Genomic DNA, 5,000 nt, shown 5'->3' on the forward strand with positions numbered 1-5,000 from the left:
AGGAAATTGAATTTGGCACGGTGGTTGTCGGGGCCGTTTTCTCAGATTTCGAGAATTGCTCCGAAAACGTCGGGAGCGACTAGTTTTTGCCCAAGGTTGCTAGCACCTTGGGCAGAGTCGCCAGCACCTTGGCTGGGCCGGTGCCGAAAGTCCGAAAATTTTCCGACCCGAAAAAAATAATAAAAAATACGAGCGCGTAGGAAATTGAATTTGGCACGGTGGTTGTCGGGGCCGTTTTCTCAGATTTCGAGAATTGCTCCGAAAACGTCGGGAGCGACTAGTTTTTGCCCAAGGTTGCTAGCACCTTGGGCAGAGTCGCCAGCACCTTGGCTGGGCCGGTGCCGAAAGTCCGAAAATTTTCCGACCCGAAAAAAATAATAAAAAATACGAGCGCGTAGGAAATTGAATTTGGCACGGTGGTTGTCGGGGCCGTTTTCTCAGATTTCGAGAATTGCTCCGAAAACGTCGGGAGCGACTAGTTTTTGCCCAAGGTTGCTAGCACCTTGGGCAGAGTCGCCAGCACCTTGGCTGGGCCGGTGCCGAAAGTCCGAAAATTTTCCGACCCGAAAAAAATAATAAAAAATACGAGCGCGTAGGAAATTGAATTTGGCACGGTGGTTGTCGGGGCCGTTTTCTCAGATTTCGAGAATTGCTCCGAAAACGTCGGGAGCGACTAGTTTTTGCCCAAGGTTGCTAGCACCTTGGGCAGAGTCGCCAGCACCTTGGCTGGGCCGGTGCCGAAAGTCCGAAAATTTTCCGACCCGAAAAAAATAATAAAAAATACGAGCGCGTAGGAAATTGAATTTGGCACGGTGGTTGTCGGGGCCGTTTTCTCAGATTTCGAGAATTGCTCCGAAAACGTCGGGAGCGACTAGTTTTTGCCCAAGGTTGCTAGCACCTTGGGCAGAGTCGCCAGCACCTTGGCTGGGCCGGTGCCGAAAGTCCGAAAATTTTCCGACCCGAAAAAAATAATAAAAAATACGAGCGCGTAGGAAATTGAATTTGGCACGGTGGTTGTCGGGGCCGTTTTCTCAGATTTCGAGAATTGCTCCGAAAACGTCGGGAGCGACTAGTTTTTGCCCAAGGTTGCTAGCACCTTGGGCAGAGTCGCCAGCACCTTGGCTGGGCCGGTGCCGAAAGTCCGAAAATTTTCCGACCCGAAAAAAATAATAAAAAATACGAGCGCGTAGGAAATTGAATTTGGCACGGTGGTTGTCGGGGCCGTTTTCTCAGATTTCGAGAATTGCTCCGAAAACGTCGGGAGCGACTAGTTTTTGCCCAAGGTTGCTAGCACCTTGGGCAGAGTCGCCAGCACCTTGGCTGGGCCGGTGCCGAAAGTCCGAAAATTTTCCGACCCGAAAAAAATAATAAAAAATACGAGCGCGTAGGAAATTGAATTTGGCACGGTGGTTGTCGGGGCCGTTTTCTCAGATTTCGAGAATTGCTCCGAAAACGTCGGGAGCGACTAGTTTTTGCCCAAGGTTGCTAGCACCTTGGGCAGAGTCGCCAGCACCTTGGCTGGGCCGGTGCCGAAAGTCCGAAAATTTTCCGACCCGAAAAAAATAATAAAAAATACGAGCGCGTAGGAAATTGAATTTGGCACGGTGGTTGTCGGGGCCGTTTTCTCAGATTTCGAGAATTGCTCCGAAAACGTCGGGAGCGACTAGTTTTTGCCCAAGGTTGCTAGCACCTTGGGCAGAGTCGCCAGCACCTTGGCTGGGCCGGTGCCGAAAGTCCGAAAATTTTCCGACCCGAAAAAAATAATAAAAAATACGAGCGCGTAGGAAATTGAATTTGGCACGGTGGTTGTCGGGGCCGTTTTCTCAGATTTCGAGAATTGCTCCGAAAACGTCGGGAGCGACTAGTTTTTGCCCAAGGTTGCTAGCACCTTGGGCAGAGTCGCCAGCACCTTGGCTGGGCCGGTGCCGAAAGTCCGAAAATTTTCCGACCCGAAAAAAATAATAAAAAATACGAGCGCGTAGGAAATTGAATTTGGCACGGTGGTTGTCGGGGCCGTTTTCTCAGATTTCGAGAATTGCTCCGAAAACGTCGGGAGCGACTAGTTTTTGCCCAAGGTTGCTAGCACCTTGGGCAGAGTCGCCAGCACCTTGGCTGGGCCGGTGCCGAAAGTCCGAAAATTTTCCGACCCGAAAAAAATAATAAAAAATACGAGCGCGTAGGAAATTGAATTTGGCACGGTGGTTGTCGGGGCCGTTTTCTCAGATTTCGAGAATTGCTCCGAAAACGTCGGGAGCGACTAGTTTTTGCCCAAGGTTGCTAGCACCTTGGGCAGAGTCGCCAGCACCTTGGCTGGGCCGGTGCCGAAAGTCCGAAAATTTTCCGACCCGAAAAAAATAATAAAAAATACGAGCGCGTAGGAAATTGAATTTGGCACGGTGGTTGTCGGGGCCGTTTTCTCAGATTTCGAGAATTGCTCCGAAAACGTCGGGAGCGACTAGTTTTTGCCCAAGGTTGCTAGCACCTTGGGCAGAGTCGCCAGCACCTTGGCTGGGCCGGTGCCGAAAGTCCGAAAATTTTCCGACCCGAAAAAAATAATAAAAAATACGAGCGCGTAGGAAATTGAATTTGGCACGGTGGTTGTCGGGGCCGTTTTCTCAGATTTCGAGAATTGCTCCGAAAACGTCGGGAGCGACTAGTTTTTGCCCAAGGTTGCTAGCACCTTGGGCAGAGTCGCCAGCACCTTGGCTGGGCCGGTGCCGAAAGTCCGAAAATTTTCCGACCCGAAAAAAATAATAAAAAATACGAGCGCGTAGGAAATTGAATTTGGCACGGTGGTTGTCGGGGCCGTTTTCTCAGATTTCGAGAATTGCTCCGAAAACGTCGGGAGCGACTAGTTTTTGCCCAAGGTTGCTAGCACCTTGGGCAGAGTCGCCAGCACCTTGGCTGGGCCGGTGCCGAAAGTCCGAAAATTTTCCGACCCGAAAAAAATAATAAAAAATACGAGCGCGTAGGAAATTGAATTTGGCACGGTGGTTGTCGGGGCCGTTTTCTCAGATTTCGAGAATTGCTCCGAAAACGTCGGGAGCGACTAGTTTTTGCCCAAGGTTGCTAGCACCTTGGGCAGAGTCGCCAGCACCTTGGCTGGGCCGGTGCCGAAAGTCCGAAAATTTTCCGACCCGAAAAAAATAATAAAAAATACGAGCGCGTAGGAAATTGAATTTGGCACGGTGGTTGTCGGGGCCGTTTTCTCAGATTTCGAGAATTGCTCCGAAAACGTCGGGAGCGACTAGTTTGGGCAAGGCATGTTGTTAGGGAACAATAAGTCGATGAACAATGACAAATGTTTTCAACGTATCTTTTGCTACGAAGATGATATCGTCACGTTCACTTGTGGGGGGGGGGGGGGGGGGTATGATTCCACGGAGAATGGTTATGTTTTTCGGTGTAGTAACGAGCTTTGGTGTTTTTTTCACTATTTTAACGAATATATTAGTTAAAATAATGAATAAATAGAAATTAAATATTAAAAGTACCCGAATAATATAAATAATAATTACTATTTCGTAAAAGAACTATCCACAGTACCTTTCCACTCTTCAAACCTCATACCCGAATTAATATTCTCTAATTATTATCTATTTTTTGAATTAAAATAATAAAAAAAATGTAATTAAAAATCATAAAAATAAAATAAAAATTTCATAAATTCATGTAACTACAGCAGGAGCCAAATGGGATAATTTTCGTGATTTTTCGAATATATTTTGATATTTTTCTCTATTTATTATCTATTTTACTGTATTTCTTGAATTAAAATAATAAAAAAATATAAATAAAAACCAGAAAAATAAAATAAAATTTCAAGAACACTTGAATAATCAACAGGAACTAATTGGCATAACTTTCGTGATTTTTAAAATATATTTCGATATTTTTCTCTATTTATTATCTATTTTATTGTATTTTTTTGAATTAAAATAATAAAAAATATAATTACAAACCAGAAAAATAAAAAAAAAATTCAACAATTATTGTAATATCAACAGGAACTATTTGGCATAATTTTCGTGATTTTTAAAATGTATATTGATATTTTTCTCTATTTATTTGGTAATTAAAAATATTTTCGAATGAAAAAAATTAAATAAAAATAATTACAAGTCGGAAAAATAAAATTCCAGTTTCTACGGGTAGATAATAATATAATTAATGTTAGAAAAAAATTTGGTTAAAAAATAAGTTGAATAAGATATAAAATATTGAGAAATAAAAAAGTTGCTTCCCTCGGCATTTTCAATGTCTAGTGGTCATTTGGCTGATTTTGTCCATTTCACTACTATAGGGGGGGAGGTGTCCAAGGAGGGTGCTAGGCCAAGGTGCTAGCAACTTTGCCCAAGGTGCTAGCAACTTTGCCCAAGGTGCTAGCAACTTGGGCAAAGTTGCTAGCAACTTTGGCAAAAGAGGGCCTGCCGCGCCCCCCTGCGGCAGGAATGGTGGGCCAGTGGTGGCGGGCGGCACCACCACCCCAACGGCGGCGGCGGCGCTCCGGCGGCGGCGGCGGCGGCGGTCGGTCGGAAAAAAAAAAAAATTTTTTTTTTTTTTTTTTTTCCAGTCCCTTTCGGAAGAGGCCCGATAAAGAAAGATGCCGGATAAAGAAAGATGCCCGAATTAAGAAAGATGCCGAATAAAGAAGGTTGCTTGTCGCAAATAAAGAAGTTGGCTTGTCGGTAATCAAGATGAGGCCGGTGCGGTGCTTCGGCGAAGCCCGGCAACATGCATTCTTACGGGTTGGTATGGTATGATAATTTGTGCTTGTCGGACCATCATTGGGTGGAGTTCGGTCGAAGTCAGCCCCCGATAGGCGATTGGAGTGTCGAACGGCTGTGTTGCGTTGTGGGATGGCTCTCATTCGAAAATGGTGTGGTTAGTACGAGTTATGCTTCGAACCCACTCTGTCGAGGAAGTGAGTTGTCCTTCGGGCAATGCTGTTGGTTTGCGCGTTGCCTATTGGGAAAGGTTGTCTCGCTCGTTTCTCTACT

This window comes from Erythranthe guttata, chromosome 3 (genome assembly GCF_056151865.1).
Source record: "Erythranthe guttata isolate IM_541 chromosome 3, IM_541, whole genome shotgun sequence".
Classification (NCBI taxonomy): Eukaryota; Viridiplantae; Streptophyta; class Magnoliopsida; order Lamiales; family Phrymaceae; genus Erythranthe; species Erythranthe guttata.